Here is a 20645-nt window from a genome sequence, read left to right as displayed (position 1 = left end):
TGATGTAATTGTCAAGTCATGGTGACCATGCCATACAAACACAGCAGAAAAATATTCTGCCCAGTATTAATACAGAATGCCCAGCTTATTAGTATTAGAAATATAGTGCCTATCAAAACCTTCACCATATTTTACAGAGGTAGGCCATGTAGTTATTTACTTGTAAAAAACGTGTATGCTTTCTTGATTTAAGCTGCAGTTAGAAATCCCCAAACTACTTAGGAATTCAATACCTCTTCTGCAATCTTCTGCAAGGAACTAATAAATTTTTTTTAACATGACTGCCTCTAACAAAAATCCCAAATCGAAAAGAAACAAATGACATGTATTTCTCTTTGCTCTCCTTTTCGTCAGGATAAAACTATTACCTTTATTCCTTTCTTTGCTGTTCTACCATCTAAGCTTTGCTGTTCATTCAAACAAGCCTCAGAGTGCCCAAAGGCTCTGCTGAAGCCAGCTGCATTAAAAACTGGCAGCATCTGTTCCTTCTTTATTAATAACCCTGAAACTATGAAAGGAACCTGATTCCCAGAGACCTTTGCATTACAGACAGGCAGCTGAATGGGTAGACCCATCATTCTGGTGTGTATGAAGTGAGGTGAGCTGAGACAGTGGAAGAGATTTATCAGACTACAGAACTCTCAAACAGCATACAGTGCACATTTTAAAGTGATGGATGTATGCTTGGGGATCATAATTTAACCTTCCCGATTTTTTCGCGTACATGCATTAAGACACTGGTATCACTATAAATTCTACAAAGACAAATAATTTCATTTTTTTGCCCCAGAAGTGTTTTGCAGCTTATCAAGAAATAGCTGCACTGATAAACTCATGCTGTTAATGAAGGCATTTATCATAACAACAGAGCATAATGCAATTCATTACTTAAGTATGACAGTCTGATAAATTGGAAGAATGAAATTTCCCAAATTACATTACTATCCCTAAGTCATTCAGCTCTAATATTTAATAAATGAGGAGTTATCAGAAAGCTAAACACTATGGTGAATTGATGATATTTCATATTTTTCCCATGCCATTTCCATGGGAATGACTTTCACATTATATCAATTTATGAAAGCTATGAATAAAACAGAAGGTCATTACTTTTTATAATGCAGCATTCCTATTAGATTACTTTAGGGGGATAAAAAGAATGCCAAATAAGTTTATAAATCTCAGTAGGGAACAAATCTAGTATGACAGCATTGAAAACTATAATTCCAAAGGATCAGTCCCTTTAGCAGTTCATATAAATACATTTCTCAGAGGACAATGTCAGTAGGTTCATAAATCTTGAGACTAAATAAAACATAAGCATTTCATCTAAAGACAGACCAGTGATGCTGATTTCATAAAATTATCACATTTATAGAATTAACAAACTAATAAAACCTCTGAAATTTGAGTTTATGCCTATAATGAAAGCTTTCAGTAGGTCTGTAATTATCTTGTCTCTATACTTGGGCTTCTGTTAATATAGGTATGTATATATGTATTTATTTATTTAGTTATGCATGTGTATGTATGTGTGTATGCATATAAGCATCTGTTTTCATTTCTGAACTGGCAATGGGTCATTTTCAGTCCCATGAGAAAGGTTTTTCATATTAACCATAAAACAATTTTAAAAATATGTTTAACATGTCTTCCCAATTATACTGATGCCATAAACCTGATGGAGAGCTACACAGAATGTGATAAAATAATGCCTGTTTTTTTTTCCTTTTTTGGTAAGAGAATAACTTATGAACTTCTGACAACAAAGTGGCCTGTTTATGGATGTAAATAAAAAGAAAACAGTGGGACGACATGATCAACAGACAAAAAATATTATCGTGTTATTACAGCTTGTCTATAATACAGTGTCATAACCATGAAAAAAAACATGTGTTATAGTATATTTGAAAGTCAAAAAATGTCGGGCGATGTAAAATGCAAGTCGCAAGGCCAAATGGGGGTTGTAATTGAAAGAATGAAAGAATAGTTTAGCTAGTTTCTAGTGGAAGAATATAATGCAAGACATCAAGGAACATAACAGAGTTTGGACAAAAACGTAAGATGCAAGGAGATAGAACAGAATCAGGTCTGGAACAGAATAGTATGAAAATAGCAGTTCTCCTCCTAAAGAAAAATAGTGAGAACTGGCAGCAGAGCATGGAGAGAAATATAAGATAAGCTACAACTGTCAATATTTTCAGATTAGATAAGCTTTTTTATGAGTTAGAAAAGCCCAGCCTGATTGGTTGTGTGAAAGTGGGGAAGGTATGGAGGTGTTAAAAAGGAAATTGGAGTTGTGCTAGTATCTTTAACAAGAACAGTAGATCTGCAAGTTTAAGGTGTGATTGCATATGGCTTTACCTAAATCACTGGTTCAGTCATTCTTCGAAAGCTGTTTTTCCTCATCTGCATAGGCTAGTGTCCATTTTTCAACAACAAAGGTACTGATGTTGGTGACACAAAACTCCCATGGAGGAGTAGTGCAGAGATGCACCCTTTTTAGTTCCTTGGGGGTAAACTTCTGCAGAGGCAGGTGTGCTTTATTAGACATATAATAAGGTTAATTTTTTCAGTTGTATTTTATAGCAAGAGAACCTTAGTATAATCTAAAGCAGCCACGGGTACTATACCTGAATATGATGATGACAAACAAGACAGGAGGGAAAAACAATGCTTCAGTGACCTGACCCTGAATATTAACTGCTATAGTATGACATCTGAATTATCTTATTTTGCACAAGACCACTGTAACAGTAAATAATTGCATTTGTGTATTATTCAAATCAGGAAACTGCTACATATCAGATGTGTGCCTCTTTGGGATTCCTCTATAGCATAGGTGCACTAAATCCTGACTTACAACCTAAAGTGATTGTTTGACTTGTAGAGGCTCATGCAAATGCATGCAGTAATCCATGCTACTGCTTCTAATATCTACTGAATGGAGACATTTCTGAAGTATGCTGTAAATACTGTAGATATAGCTCCTGCACTGCAGAATGTGTTGCAATGGGGTTTTGCAGTTTTTTTTTTTTTTTTTGCATTTATCATAACAAAAGGAAAAAAAAGCCATTCATTTATACAAACTTTGTTGCGCATAAATGCCAAATGGAGTAGGGTCCTAAAAAAGGTGATCAAAATAGTCAAAGAACTTTAGTTTGAGCATATTGAAGGATCTAAGCCTCTTGAGGATGTCCAAGTAGCAATTCTTTTCAGTGTTACAGCTGATATTTTCTGGATGACGGTTTCCTGAATTTGATACAAAAACTAACATTTTTCTAGCAAAGGAATCAGTTTGTTGAATCAGATTTCTGTGTTCCACCTTAAATAATTCAGAGATAGAAAGCTGGTATAAAACAAAAAATAAAATTTGCTTTCAGAAGAGCTTTCTGAATTATTGGGAGGTGAAGAAAGAGTTACATCAAATGCCGAGTCTGATGAAAAGAGAAAATATACATCTTCAAAATCATAGCATGTTAAATAAGGGAGAAGAAACCTGGAAGTTGATTGTTCAGGTAAAGGTTGTAAGAGTCTCCTTTGGGCATGCTCCATTGTTATACCTTTTTTTCTGAATGAGCATAGAATCCAGAGATCTCCCATGAGATTAAAATATTTGCCGTTAAGAGAATCTGCCAGAAGATCCTGCTGTTCTGGAATCTGGACTGTCGTGAGGAGATTTCTCTGTACATCAAAGTGTCTCTTCACAAGGTTTAAAGGATTCCGTATCACATTGTTGTTTGACATTTCATATCAGTGTAGCATTGCCTATGCCGATCTGAAGAGAACAGGGAAGAAAACCATCCTGAGAATCTACTAGTGATCTGGAGATTGCTTTTATTTCCTTAAGGGTTCTATAAAGAAACACTTCCTGTTATGACCAGAAGGCATGCATCGAATACTTTATGCACTGTGCTTCCTGTGCAAAATCAATCAAACTGAATGCCATCTGCTGATAAATGGATAAATGGAGGAAGCAAACAAACCCATATATACTGCTAGATTGCCTTTATTTTGCCATAAGAAAAATTCTACTTTTGTTGGCTGTGGAATGAGACATTTTGCCTTCAAGAAGCCTGGTTAATGATTTTAGTAATGGGGTACGTGAATGTAAAAGATATGTAACAAAAATGACTAAGGTAGAGTACCTTGCTACAATTGCAATCTTTTTTGAAAACTTTCTCATTACATCCTGAATTTCAAATTGTTCCTCTTTGAACATGAAAAAAATCAACTTTATAAGAAAATGGACAGAGTCTACAGTAGATTCCAGAAAGATCACTGTTTAAATACCAGATAGAGAGGTTTTCCTGAAGTTTATTGTAACTCCTAGAAATGTTATTTTGTAATTCCACTAATACACTAAAGCAATAGCTGTTGAACTGTAGCTACTGTCAAACACGTACCTACATAAGAAATATGATGGTTTCTTGTTCCCTGAGATATGCAGACATGAGTCACACATTTTGAAATACTTTCAGAGATTATCGCAGATAAATAACAGAGCTACATCTTGGAAATAAGAATGTGTTCCTTGCAATCTCGCATGCTTCCATTGTGATGCCCTTAGTGGAATGTGAAGTTAAACATCTTTCATATCCAGTGTTATCATGTAAGAATGATTTTGGTTGAAAGGCAGAAATTAGTTAAATGTTTCTGTTTTGAATATTTGTGTCAAACTGATTTAGATCTGATGAATCCCTGACAGGTCTTAAGATGTTATCATTCATTGATATCTGAAAAATGTTTGAAACAAAAGCCTTTTTCCTTTCATGGTCTGAGACCCACTACATTGTTCATTTTCAACAATTATTTCATTAGTATCAAGGCATCTGGAATTTGACAGTATAGGGTATACTGAACATCAGCTGAATGTGTTTTTTAGTGAATTTCTTTGAAGCATCCTTTAGGTAGTATCTGTAGCACCCACTTGACTATTGAAGTGGATTTCCCATCTGGTATATGGAGTGGGACACTGCCACCCAGGTTTAGTTGATGGTTGTGGGGGTCTCAAGGTAGAAGTCAAAGGAATGTAGGGGATATGCTAAGGCGGTTTACTCTTGCATTGCCATAGATTTAAATATTATTGGACATAGACTAATTTCCTTTTGAACGGTTAATTGTAGGAAGATTCATGGCAAAAAAAGGATGTTATAAATGAGTTGATTGACAGCACAACTTGTTTGAGTCTTTCTTTCAGTGTTCCCAAAAATTTCTCCTGATGTTTGCCTGAATAGTAAATATGGAGTCAGTGGAGCATCAGAAAGCTGTAATTTAATATCAACAGGGTAATGTTTTGTCCTTCTCGCTGCATGCTTCCTCAATACTACCTCTGGCATGTCAATGCTTAATGATACATCTGCTGCATTGTTTGTATATTTTGAAAAACAGATCCTAATTTTCTTGGCACAGAATTGAGTTTTTCTATAGCTTGTATTACTCTCTGGCAATGTGTGAATGTTTTCTTTCATCAAGTTCAAAATAGAACCTTAATAAGATGCGATGCCTCCCTGCCAGTCTGCATGATATATGAACTAATTTGAGATATCTGTCCAATAACCTTGATCCCTATCAAAAAGCATAGTCTATAAAGGGACAGTATTTTTTAAAAGAAAACGAAAAAAGAAAGAATGAGGGAGGAAAAGTATGATTGACAGTCAGATGTTCAGACTATGTCAGTTACAGACAACCTGTTCTTCAGCAGGGACCCTGCACAGTCAGTCAACTTCTTTTTTTAGCAGCAGGCACTGTTAGTTAACTTTCATGTTATGCTTACAAACCTGAATACTAAATGGATAGCTCACTCATACTGTTTAACTCATTACATCTGAGTGATGCCTCCAAGTGCATCTGCAGTTAACTCTTACTTACGCCTCTAGGCATCAAATATTGCTTGATCATATTTGTATTGATAATTCCAAAACCATGCTATGTATAAGTTTTTAAAATATTTCATATTAAAGCTTACACAATGGCAAACTCAACTGCATTAATATTTGACCTCTGTCTGGTGCAGGTAAAGAGATATTAGCTGTTTTTTTATTATATTACTTTATATCTATATAGTTTTAACATTTTCTAAATATCTCAACAACTAAGTAACACAGACAGAACTCCTTAGCCTCATATGAAAGCTCTCAGCTAGATGAATAAAATGCTACTGACAGTATGTGTGTAACTTGAGTGGTTGCTGAGAAATAGTAAGTTGTTTATGAAATATTACAAATGTAATAGTTACTGTGTTTATTGTGACTTATAAAATTTAGTTTAAGACCTAAAGAATACTACCACTAAAGAATAGTTTGTGCTGAAGGGTTTACCATTTATACTTCCTTCATAATCCCTATGGTTCCAGATATACAAACATTTGATCTGATGTTGCCAATCTTCATTTATCATTGACTGATGGGTTTGGTTCCAAATATCGGAACCCACTCGGCTGTTTCTACAGCTTGCGATAATCAAAAACTCTCAAGCTTAAGTCCTACCCACAATGCCTCTCTCCTAAGTTACCTCAGATCTCATTTGCTGTTTCCAGAGACAGATGCATTCACAAGAGCTCTTGAACTATGTTAATTATTTATTATTTTATCAATTTATAACCTTCTTTTCCCTCAAGAATTTTTCTTTGCTGTATGTTTCTACTCATTTCTATGTGAGTAGATGTGTTCAACAATTTCTCCTGGGAAGTGTGTTTCTGGTTCCCTTTGAAGGTTGGTTGGAAAACCTGAGGGCCCTTCTGATTTTTAAAGGTGTGCCAGAGATGCAGCCAGAGGATTCCCATTTTTGTCAGATTTTTTCCTTCTGTGTTTTCTGTTTGAGACAGGTCATCTCTGTGTCAAGGAAGAGATAACACATTCACATTGGGCAGGATTCACGATGGCTTGCATGGAGTCTAAGAGTCGTGTAAGACACCATACAGCCATCGCGATCCAGGAACAGCCCGAAATCCTGTGTAAGAGATAGCTAAAACGACTCTTACATGGGCAGGGCGTGGATATACTAATCACCCCACTTGCAGCCGAAAGGCATGCAAATGAGGTAGATTAGTGTTCCACGAAGCTGAAACCAGCCCGTGTAAGAGTCGTGTTAGGTGCAGAAATGTACTCAGTTGACAACTGAGTACGTTACTGCAAATAACACAATGGAGCCATGACAGCCCCAAATAAAGTGTGCAAATGTTGCAGTCAGCATGCCAATGGCCAAATATGTGGCCATTGGCATGTTAACCTGATGCAAACATGAAATAAAATAAAAAAAATTTTCGGAGATCGGCGATGTTTAAACACAGCACAGCCCTGCGCAAATGGGCTGCACTATATAAAACAGAAAAATAAAGGTTTGAAACCCACAAATGAGGGTTTTATGTAATGCATGGATTTGCAATGAAGGGAGTAGCAGACCAAAAACAACATGGCCACCGTCTACTGGTTGCTAAGGGGGGAAGCTGAGTGTAAGACATGTAACTAAGCATTAGTAGGCAATCCTATGTAAATGAGTGGTAGGATAGTGAATCACACTGTCACATAGCAAATGAGCACATTCCGTGTAGTGTAAGAGTTAGATAAGGGGGAGTAACAGAGTAGGAGATAGGTGACATCACAGGGGGCAATGTCAGGAAGAAACCAAGTTCATTGGAGCAAAGTGGTATGTGAAAGATGTCAATCACACAGCATAAAAAGAGGAGTGTCAACAGATAAGCATGGGAAAGTCAAGAAATGGAAAGTGTACACTGTGGCGAACACCAAAGTTTTTTGCTGTGCGTGCATGCGCACGTGTGTGCGCTGGGATCCACGAGTAAGACAGAATGCGCGCGTGTAAGGCAGAGTAAGCATGTAGGAGCCTGTTTAAAGATCTGTAAACCTGTTTGTGCTGGTGTGCATGCGTTTTAACCCAAATAAGCAGATTCTAGTCCGTGTAAGGATGTATGCGCGCATGGTAGCCACTGTGAGCGTGTTTTCGCTGGTATGCGCGCTGCTCCCCCCTGAGGAAACAAAGAGGAAAAAGGAAGCAGAAGAAATAGTAGGAAACTAGCAGGGAATACCTGTAGAGGTAGCAGGTGAAAACAATTAGAAGCAGGCAATTACACAGGCAGAATACAAGCCCAGCACTTAAAACACTGCAAACAGCATTGCAGTATGTTTCTCTCAAGAGACACAGCAAGACAGGAATAAGCTAGTAGAAGTGAAAACTGAAAAAGCTGTACTCAGACCAAACATGCTAGGGGCTGCCATAGCTATCATAAGGAGACATAGGAGACTTGCTGAGGGTGTTGACAATGGAAATGCTGCCAGACAACCCACAGTGAGGAGACAGAGAAGAGTGTACAGGCCCAGGGTCACCTACCAGGGGTTACATGAGCTGGAGATAGTGGAGCGCTATAGAGTGGACAGAAACCTCCAGCAGCAAATTGTTGAGCTGTGCAGGCCATGCCTCACACACAGAACCAATAGAGGGGAACCCATCCCAGTGGAAACCAAGGTATGTGTTGGCCTAAGAATACTAGCAACAGGTACCTTCCAGAGACCAACTGGTGATATGATGGGGATATCACTGGCATCAGCCTCCAGGGTATTGCACCAGTTCTTGGATGCCATGTCAGCACATGTCGGTGAGCATGTATATTTCCCCAATGCACATGAGGTATTGGCCAGCAATATGCGTCTCTTCCAGCAAATAGCGGAATACCCTGAGGTAGTGGGTGCAATAGACTGCACACACATACACATCAAAGCACCAGCCAGTGAGTGGGGTAGGGCCTACATTAACCGCAAGGGCTTCCCCTCCATCAACTGCCAGGTCATGTGTGATGCCCACGACATAATAATGAATGTGTGTGCCGGCTGCCCTGGAGCTACCATGATTCCCATATCTGGCATTTGATGCAGCTGTACCAGACATTTGCCAATGGGGACATCCCACATGGTCACCTAGTGGGGGATGCAGGTTATGCACTGGAGCCATGGCTGATGACACCCATCAGAAACGCACACACACCTGAACAGGAACGCCATAATGAGGCACACGCACAAACACGTAATGTAATAGAGCGTGTGTTTGGGCTGCTCAAGTCATGGTTCCGGTGTCTGGACACATCTGGTGGAGCCTTGCAGTACTCACCAACTACATGTACCCAAATTGTCATGGTATGTGCTATGCTACATAATATGATCCTGCGAAAACAGCTGCAGCAGGACCAGCATAGGGCCGGGACAAACAGCCCCCCACCATTGCCAAGGCCATCACAGGCAGAGCGTGACTCGGAGGAGGAACAACCTGAGCCTTCCCCAGTAGGCAGAAGGAGGCATGCCCAGTATGCCCTGGCCTTGGCAAAGAGGCAACGCATAGCACATACACTGGCTCAGTAGGAACCCTGGGAATGATACCCTCTGACTCACTCATATAGTAACAGGGATGCCTAACATGACACAACCTGCTCTCAAACATGTACAGGGAGTGTAGTATGTGCATCCGACAGAGGCAGCCCTGCAGCATCACCTGAGGCATGATTGCCATGTGTTAAGCAATGTAACACCATCTAGTATATGCAAACATGAAGACCCAACCTAACATCTCACCCTCACCAAGCATGATGCCACACTATGAAGACAACAAGATCAAGTACAATAATTGGCTGAGGTATTGCTGGTAGCAAGGGGGAACACATGGCTGACAGCCTGGGCTGACATGCTGAGCAAGACATGATGCCCCACCTGCTAGGGATGGCATGCACCCAGCACACCTGGCTGTGTAGATACTGGCAAAGGCTGTTGTCACACCCACTGTGCCTGGAATAGGTAAGTAGGAAACACAAACCCACCACCATAGGTAGCACAAGGGATAATAACCTGGACGTAATGCTACCCAACGCCAGAAGTCTAACCTACAAGGTGCATGTAGACCAAACACGCCACAGCATGGAGAATGGTAATATGTGTCCTGTAACAGAAACCTGGGCAAGGCCCAGAAAAGCACCCTAATACTAACAGGTTATGCCTCATACCATGCTCTACAGCTCCAACACATGGAACACACGACAATAGGAATGTGGCTACCAGTAATTATCAAGAATAACCACACCCCCAGGTAGGTACCACAGCAAGAAGCAGCATGGACTATCCACGGGCAAGGAACACTGTCTCAAACTGTGTACCTGTGTGAAGCTTGCTACAGACCCAACACACAAACCCAGGTACCCCAGCCAGACTTGCTGAAGACACTTCAGAGTATGAATGTCTCAACAAATACCAAACAAGGCACACGCAAAGTATGACATAGGTGGCAATCCATTACGTATGGAAGAAGTAATCATGGACCTAGGGACACAAGTGGATGGTAACCTTTCATGTGACATTCACATTGCCAAGGTGGCCAGGAAGACCTGCTATATTGCCCACCTTAATATGAAAGGATGCACATGTAGAGCTACATAGGTCACTGTGCCCCCATACTCTTCCCTTATCAAGCCCATACGTGACAACAATTCCCCAGTTCGGATGTACCTTACCTTACACATGCAGCAGTCAGAAAGACCCCAAATGTACCCCACCAACAGGATAAAGGGTCCACACATTGGACATCTGCAGCCTGGCTGAAGAAACCACAGCCCAATTCAGAAGCATACTGCACAGTCAGAGGTGATGTATGCCTGATGTACAAGGCCACGTTCAATCCAGAATGAATGGACATGCTCCGCTGCAGAAACCCTAAATACAGCAGACACACCACAGTGAGATATCTGAACCTCCACACATAGATTAATAGGATGTGCTGGAGGGACAGATCCATAACCCAGAGGCTACTGACACTCTGGAACAGAATCCAAGTCCAGGATAGGCTGAGCTCCACACACAAACTCAGCAAGAGAAATCCGGTGAAGTGCATGGGAGATAGTAGGTGTACACTGGGGGCCATCCCTGTGTCACATCTAGGAAAGTAAACCCTACATGGGCATAATATGCACATTGCAAGGGGTGTTGAGACCCACACACAGTCTGCCCGTGCTCATACAAGGTCAGGGCAGATAGCCTAGTATGAACCTATGAACCTATGATGATACAAATTGTGCAGGACACAAAGGATTATCACACAGCTGTCCTACCTGATGGTAGGAACCATGGTGATAATCCACAGATATGCTCTACAGCACTCTAATATCACAAACAATACACCAAACCCACACACATTGCCAACAGCCTACCAAACAGATTCCTTCCAACCTCCCCACCAGCACCTAACTGCCAAATATCTATCCCAGGAGAGTGCTGGCCTCCTGACATTGCAGATTCTGAGGTAACAGCCAGCATCCACAAAGCACAGCACACAGCATCAATGGTACCAGATGGTGTCCTGGGTTGTGTCCAACAAGTACTGTAAGAAGAATGGTACAGCAAATAGCATTACTGCGCACTATCTGTCCTACCACAGGATATGTACCCAAAGAGCAGTGTACAGCAACAGTGGTCCCACACCACAAAAGGGGTGCCTGAATGGATACTGCAAACTATCACCCCTCAACCCCGACTATCTAGATTGTCAAAGTAATGGAGAGGATGATCATAGATCCCATGAATAACGAGACTGGGTACCTACAGACATTGGACCCTACCCAGTGTGGCTGTCATAGGGCAGATCCTGCCCCTTACACATGTCTGACTCATGTGAAACGTGCACCAAGCCCATTGATGTGGGGAATGTTGATCACACAGCCTATCTGGACCTTGCTAAACCCTTCCATACAATACCCTAGTTGGCGGTACAGATAAGCTCACCAGCCTAACTATAAACCCCTATGCAAGTAGATGGGTTGCAAACCAGCTCAAGGACAGAACTGACCTGGCAGACATGCTGTAGCCATGGCAGACTGCAAACCAGGTACAACTGGCATCCCACAAGGCATGGTCCTGGGACCTCTCTTGTATGCTATATATGCAACATAGGTACAGGCCAACATGGATGGACTCTGTCTGAACAGATTTGCAGAGGACTACAAACTGGCCACCATATCGGACCCTCAAGCTGACACAAGCAACCTACAAAAGGCACACATACAAAAACACAAGTGGTGCCACAGCCATGTCAACAAGCTAAATGCAGAATAGTGTATAGTCAACCCCTGTGGAAACACAGTACATGGCCAGAAATTACCACATAGGTGTTAACCCAGTAAGTACATCAGGAGCAATAAGAGACCTGGGGACACAAGGTGATAGATATCCTGCATGTGACAACCATGTGTCTGTAGTGGTTACAGAAACATACCATATACCCACCTAATCATGAAGGTAAGCACAGCTTGGTTAGGGTAGGTCAATGTGCCTCTCCAGTCATCCATCAGCAGCCTCACAATTGTGTACAATGGCCCTGCAGGGATGTACCGTAGCAGACACCTGCAGCAACTGGAAAGACCACACAAATACCCCACCAGGAGGATCGCAGAGCTGTAACAGATGCCATGTGTCGCCTAAGTAAAGAAACTGCAGCTCCACACAGTGCCATACTGCCTGGCTGGAGGTGATCTGTGCCTGATGTATAAAGCCATGACCAAGCTGGTATCAATGGACATTTGGCACCATGTAAACACTGAATGCTGGTGACCTATGCAGCTGACAGGCCTGAACCCCAGCACAGACATAAACAGGACATGCTGTACCGAGTGGTCCATGATCCAGAAGCTCACTCCACCCACGACTAAACTCCCACTACAGGATATCCAGGGAGTCCCTCAGTGACTGTCATCCAGAGGAATCATGATGACTGGATGGGAGATGGTAGGTGTACCCTGGATAACACCTGTATGTCACGGGTAGACAGAGGCACAGCACACTAACCGTGGCATATGTCATGGCAAACCCCAGTAAATGTGTGCTGAAGGACAGACACTCTCTGACTAACATTACAAATGGACTAGGGCACATGGCCATTGTTTGTCACTGTCCACACAAGTTGTGGAATACATTAACAATGTCAGACAATCATGTCCTATGCTGTCCATATCTGAACAAAATGCAACATGGTCATATCTGCACAACTGGCCCTCAACCAGTCTGGTGTGCTCACTATAAATATTACAAGCAGTGATAGGACTGAAACCGATTATACTGTCCACCACAGTGAAAGTTCTGCACCAGTACACTACACGACGATGCAACTGTTTGGACAGCAGGAAAGGATGATGACAACTGTATGCAAACTATCCCATGGCGACCCTGCAGGCGCAGCATAATGCCTGTTAGGTTCAGACACAAAGCAGTTGGGCAGTAAGAACACAACCTGATGTCCAACACTCAACTGTACATGTGATATATAGATGGTGTCCACACACAAACAGAAATGTGGAGGTCCACAGATCCCAACATAAGGAAAGGTCACACTGGGCATGCTCGCACACTTAGATAAATGAGACGTGGCAGTCAAGAAGCCATACAAACTGCGAACTGGGCATGCTCACACACTTAGGCCATGTCACAGTTCAGCAGTTGCACACACATATCTGGCATTTCTATGTGTTAACACAGGAACCTCCCACAATACAGACATCTGCCCAGTGCACACAGTGAAGTTACAACAGAGACATAAGTAAACTACTGGATCCCACTCATATGCAAACATCTCCCACAGTACACACATTGTTTATAGAGATAGTGAAGGCTATGGCAATAAAGACCCACAAACAGTATATGAGCAACAGATACTTGCATCTGACAGGTAAACATATGGCCGCAGAGTGCAATACTTGACTGTTGTCCCTAGGGAATACAGAAGGCTATCCACAGTGTATTTGGCATCTGCCTCCACAGTACAGTAGGCCACTGTGCCTGTGCAAAGTTGATGCATAGATATGCTGTCTCCTGTACTGATGGATAGTCACAGATGTACATACCTCTTCATCCAAAATGATGTCAGCAAACTATACATATGTCAGGAGTAAATATTATACCCAGTAATGTGAATAGTGTGCTCTGCTACTGCGTCTCTAACAAGTGTCATAACATAGTTAGGTAGGGGTTTGAATCCTGCAAGTGCTCAGTGTGTGTGTGAATGTGTGTGGGGGAGTAGTGTGTGCAATTCCATGTGTATGAGAAATGTCCCTTTTGGCAACTATTACTACACAACACATGCTGCATATTCCACTGTCTAAACACTGATGATGTCAGCACCCTATAAGTACAGCAGGAGAAAGCAATCCCCCCAGTAATGCAAATAGCGTGCTCTGCTAATGCGTCTTTCACAAGTGTCATAACATAGTTAGGTAGGGGTTTGAATCCTCCAAGTGCCCAGTGTGTGTGGGAGAGTAGTGTGTGCAATTCCATGTGTATGAGAAATGTCCCTTTTGGCAACTATTACTACACAACACATGCTGCATATTCCACTGTCTAAACACTGATGATGTCAGCACCCTATAAGTACAGCAGGTGAAAGCAATCCTCCCAGTAATGCAAATAGCACACTCTGCTACTGCGACCCTCACAAGTGATCTAACATAGGTAGGGGTTTGTATCCTACAAATGCCATGTGTACTTTTGTCACACAGTTTGTCCATGTGTATGGGGTGTTGTTCCCAATATTGCACGACATACATTATATCAGTAATGTCAATGCACACATGATGTATGTGTGTGCCACCTACACATATGTACCTGTGAACTGCAAGAGATCCCATGTCCGAAGCATGCCTCATGTGAATACATGGAATATGCATCAGGCAACAGTATGTCTGTGGTGTTCTGTGCAGGGGCTGCATGTGGTATGTGACTATACAGTGTGGGTTGTAGATGGTGTCATCCCACCAGCGAGGGATACATGATTGTTCTGGAGCATATAGTCCACATGTTGGTGATGAACAGGTGCAGCATGTTGTCACCACTTGTGGGAGTGGTAAGTTGTTCTGTAGCAATGCAGGGAATGAATGATAAGAACCCTTCGGATAGGGTCTTGCAGCTAGAATACTGTTCACACTGTATGTTTGGGTAGTCGCAGTACAACCATATAATGGTGTGTGTAGAGACCGTCATATTCCCAGTGTTGTCAGGAAGGCCAAGTAGGTTTCCTGGGTATGGGAGTGTGGTGTGTGCCAGGCTATGAACCTGAAGGCAGTCTAACCCACTGTGTGTTGCACATGGAGAGGCTTTGATGCTTTGTGCAGTGCCACCAACCTGGGCGTGCGTGTATCTCAGGTGCTTTGGATACATCCCCCCTGTTCTGGTTTGGTGCATGTGTAGGGGATGACAAGCATGGTATCAGGAATGACCTGGCACTGATGGTGTGCACCTGGGAGCCTTGTACCAGGAGTCTGTTACTGCACGGATATTGCTGTACCCCATGCTAAGGACAGTTTCTACTGCATGCATCTTGAGGTTTACACTGCTGCTGTTGAGTAGCATTGCTATTAGTGTCCTATCCCGTGTGATACCTGTGTAGGTGGCTATGTAATGTCAGCCTTGCAATAAAAGACACTATGTGTGTAGCAACAGCCTCTGCCAATATACAACGGCCCATGGGTGACAGGTGCAAGCTGTCCCAAGCAGAGCAATGTGGCTTGTCCAGCATGTAATCCCACACAGACAGGCATTGGATCCCCTTTGAATGTCACTGAAAGATACGTTAATTGCAGAAACGGATGATCCTGTCTACATATTGTGGCAGCATTCTTGGTGAGGGTGAGATGCTACACAAGGCCAGGGTCATGCCAGCCTGTGCCACAAGCTCAGAGAGCCCCTCTATGTCCCCTAACATGTAGTCCAGGGAGGTGCATCAGAGGTCATACACACTGGCACAGACAATGACTGAGTCATACTTCTACATGCCTTGAAGTGACTGGTATGCTTGTGTTATGTGGTGGATCATAGTGCCCGATGGGCAGCTCAGCGTGACCGTCACCTTGTTCAGCCTGGGAGCAGGACCGCAGTGTACGTGATAATAGAGGTACCTCATACAATGGTAGCAGGTGTGTTGTCAAGCCGTATGGCCTGTGACTGTTTGGCACACAGGCTTTGTGAGCTATGTGCTGCATGTGCTCCGCTCTGGCTTCACGTTTGCTTGTGTGTCTGCTTTGCAGGTGTCAGCTGCTCAGGCAGGATGCTATTCTGAGAGCCCAATAATGTACCTGTGTGTGTCTGTGTTTGGATTGCGGTCGTGGCAGATCTATGGGAGACTGGTACTGTATTCACTGTAGTATCCCACTCCACCTGACAGGGAATGCCAGTGCTGTGTTAACAGAGCTTAGCCCCCAGTTTGGCTATGTGGTTGCATCTCTCGCATGTGTTGTACATGTATGGGAAGGGGAGAGGGTTGTCTGTGTACATGAGGCCGCTGTAACATTGCCACATGACTCACAGATTCACCAACTGGACCTGAGAGTACATCGACAGGTGACCTTTGTACATGCTACCATAGCATTGTGACTCCCATACTAAGTAACGACACATAGGGCCAATGAGGAACGAGGTACTCAGGGTGACTATGTGAGGGTGTAGTGCTCCTGATTTGCTAGTGCTGGCATATATGAATGCTGTTATGAGCAAATGTGAGGTAAGTCATATGCAATGTGTTACAGGCAAGCTACATGCAAACAGGACAAACAGTGACGTTCTGTCAAGTGACACATGGACATCAGTACAGTAAGCAATACAGATGTCACTAGGGATCCACAGAGGCACTGTATATCTGCACTGCAGGTGGAATCAGTGTTTCAGGAACATAACAGGCAAACATGCATACAAACAAAGCTACAGTCAGCAGGCCTGTATGTAGACTATGCTACAACAAACAAGGTGTACGACTTCCAGTAGGTAACAGTGCATATATGCAGGCACTATAAGCCAGTACCCAGACATTCACAGGTCAGACGGGCTGGGTCCAGCCGCACCCCACACAAGTGTATAGACCACATACCTTCGTAATGTTGAATAACTGGCCTGATACCCAAGTGCTCATACCTGTAATAATACACATGTCAAATAACAGACACTGAGCCCACACTCAGCAGTTCCAGACCTAGTATGATGTATGCTACCTGTCCTGGCACCACAGTATCCTTGACATGTATGGACACACTCCCTCCTGTCATAGTTAGTTCTGTGTTTTGGTGCTGTCATGCATGGTATGAGGTGTGACCTTGTAGTGCTAGTGTGCTCTTGGGAGCCTTGAACCTGTTGTATAGTACTGCACAGATATCAACATCATGAAACATCTGCATTGCAGAGTCGTGTGTGGACAGCATGCAACTCACAAGACCTTAAATCCCTAACTTCACTCTCCCTATTTAAAACTAAACTAAAATTCTTTCTAAATAACCATTGGCTCTGTTCTTGTCATAACCCTGGTTAGCTCTCTTTTTTCCCCATCTTTACCTAATTCCTTAACAACCTTTCTCTCTCAACTTACCACAAGACCTTACATCCCTAACTTCACTCTCCCTATTTAAAACTAAACTAAAATTCTTTCTAAATAACCATTGGCTCTGTTCTTGTCATAACCCTGGTTAGCTCTCTTTTTTCCCCATCTTTACCTAATTCCTTAACGACCTTTCTCTCTCTTCTCTTCTATATACTCTTACAGAGTATTTAATTTTTTCTTCATCTTTTCTTTTTTACCATCCTACTTTTAGACTCTACTCAAAAGTTTATACAACTTGTTATAAGATTTATTGCATATTTTTTTGTTTTCCTATTATTGTATATTGATGTATATCTGACACTGTTTAGTAGTATGTAGTGGAGCTTTTCTCCCCGGGCCTCCACTGAAAATGGACATATATCCAGCTGGACTAGCCTGGTAAACAAATGTAAAATAAAATAAAAATAAATAAACTCACAGTTGACATGGTCATCATTGAGTATCAATATGTACATTGTTTTATCCCCTGTGCTACCTATGTAGGTGGCCATCCCTTAACAGCCTCACCACCAGTATGCAAAGATGTGCAGACAGAACACTGTGGTAGTTACTATGGGTGTACACAACAATACATTGACATTCATACTATAACTGCATCAGGCATGCTGGTGTATACCCACAATGCTATCATTACACTGTACTGTTGTTAACATCATACTATTACAATATGTCTATGTACTCACCCTGTGCATCAGCACCATGTTAACCAGTTCCTGCACCGATTTTACAGATTGCAGGAGGTGGCACAGTTTCATCATATGCACAGGGTGTGTACCTGGTATGCCTGAGTCTGCCACAGATACAACCAATTGACATGTCTGTGTGTGTTGTTGAGGGACAGCAGTACAAGATGGGGCAATGTTGATGCAGTGTGTGCGTGTATGTGGTAGCCCTAGGTGTTATCACTTTGCATGTGTGTATGAATGCACACAGTCCCACCTCATGGCTGCCATATACAGGTGTTTGTGGACAGCCACAGACTTTACCTGCCAGGTCATACAGATCAGAGTCTGTGGCCACGGACATGGTACCTGTGCCTGGCAAGGGTGCTACGGACCATATCAGGTACTATGCCAGACTGGGTACTGTCATCAGAAGCAGGTGGTTGGTGACTGGAGACACGTCCCTGTTGGGACTGTGCAGCACCACGTGCACGTGGTCTCCTGGGACAGTCTGATGACAGCACAGACCCAGCATTGCTGGGGCTGCTGCTGGCACTATGTGAGCAGCCGCGGGCCTGTTGTCGTCCGCAACAGCTGCCAGCTGCTGCTCTTGCTGGCATACGGCCACGTCGATGCCTCAACCGTCCGCCATTGCCCTGGCTCATGGACATGTAGTTGTGGAACAGATCTAATGTGTCCCCTCAATGTCTGTTAATGACCTCGGTGAAGTTGTGGATGGCAGCCACAACCTCAAACATACTGTCAGTCATGGCTGTGTGACATGCTCTCAGCTCCCTCAGACCCTGTCTGGTGTACCATTCCATATGTGACTGTGCCTGCATTACAGCCCGAAACATAGCTGAGGTTGAAAGACCTCTGTGGGCATGTCTGACAGGGATGGTACGCCCATGGATGCTCCCACGAGAACCCATGGACGTCTGCCTGTGTGGTACCGTGTCAGGACTCTGGCCATGGCTGCTGTGTGGGGATGCATGTGCCACTGGTACCACATTACCCTGGTCAATGCCCACTGTATCCTGTCCATCACCTAGGGACATTGGTGACAAAGGATGTATTGGCAGGTTGACTGTGCACATTGATGGGGTCGACAGCTGTGTAGTGTCAATTGGCTGACCAATGACGGACCCTGGCACACCTACCTGTGCCATTACACAGGTATCATCATTATCACTATCCACAGTAGCTGATTCAGGTTCCCTGCTGCACGACACCAGAGCAGCACCAGAACCTGTGGGAGTAAGACAGGAAACACGGTTTACAATGTGTACACAATGTCACCACTGATGCATACATGCACACATGCACACATGCACACATGGGCACATGCACACATGCACACATGGGCACATGCCCACATGCACACATGCACACTTGGGCACATGCACACATGGGCACATGCACACATGGGCACATGCACACATGCACACATGCGCACATGCACACATGGACACATGCACACATGGGCACATGCACACATGCACACATGGGCACATACACACATGCACACATGCACACATGGGCACATGCACACATGCACACATGGGCGCATGCACACATGCACACATGCACATATGCACACATCGGCACATGCACATATGCACATATGCACACATGCACACATGCACACATGGGCACATGCACACATGCACACATGCACACATGGGCACATGCACACATGCAAACATGCACACATGCACACATGCACACACCTCAGTATATGAGATATCAACCCACAGGCACAAACACACCTGCAATCAAACACATCGCACTAGTGCTTCAGCCTATTATTACTATTAATATACAGAGTATTGAAGGTAATGGTATTACACACTCACCAGCATGGATAGGCTGCCTTGCTGTTACACCAGAGGGGCCTGCAGAAAAGAGACATGTATCGTCAGTGGGCACAATTGTGCCATTGATACTGTGGGCATGATACAGTTCAGTAGTGCAACAGTTAACTTCCACAGGTGTACTGCAGATATTGAAGATATCATTATTGCACAATAATTACCAAGATTACAGCTACAAAACGAGGACACACCTCACACATGCATAACCTAACAGTGTACAGAATGGTCAACTATACACATGGCATGTTACCTGCATGCTCTGTGTCCTGCTGCTGTGTGGCTCCAGCCTCCATCATTACACATGTATGCTGCTGCTGTTGCTGTTGTGCTGGAGCCACAACACTTAGGAGTAGTCCAACCTGGTGAGGGGGGGATGTCTAGCCACCCCACCACCTGTGGCAAGCTGCTGCCTGTGGATATCCGACGCAAGCTGACGGACATTTCTAATTAAATCACTGCAGTGATGGCGTACCTGCTCATATGTCCGGTTATGTGTGCCTATGTCATTTACCCGACGGACCAGGTCTTGCCACAGTGCAGCCCTCTCCTGCGGGTTCTGGCTGGTGCGGGAAAAGAGTACAGTGAAATCCCGCACCAGGCACTGGTGTATCTCCTCCTCCTCTGCAGTGGAGTAGACAGGGTTCTGCTGGTTAACCATAGCCCTGAAAAGGAGAAGGAAAATATGTCAGCAATATCTGTCAGCAAACTATGG

The sequence above is a fragment of the Protopterus annectens genome, chromosome 2.part2 (assembly GCF_019279795.1).
Source record: "Protopterus annectens isolate FY-2018-M chromosome 2.part2, PAN1.0, whole genome shotgun sequence".
NCBI lineage: Eukaryota > Metazoa > Chordata > Ceratodontiformes > Protopteridae > Protopterus > Protopterus annectens.
The sequence above is the reverse complement of the archived record's forward strand: the minus strand, read 5'-3'. Positions refer to the sequence as shown.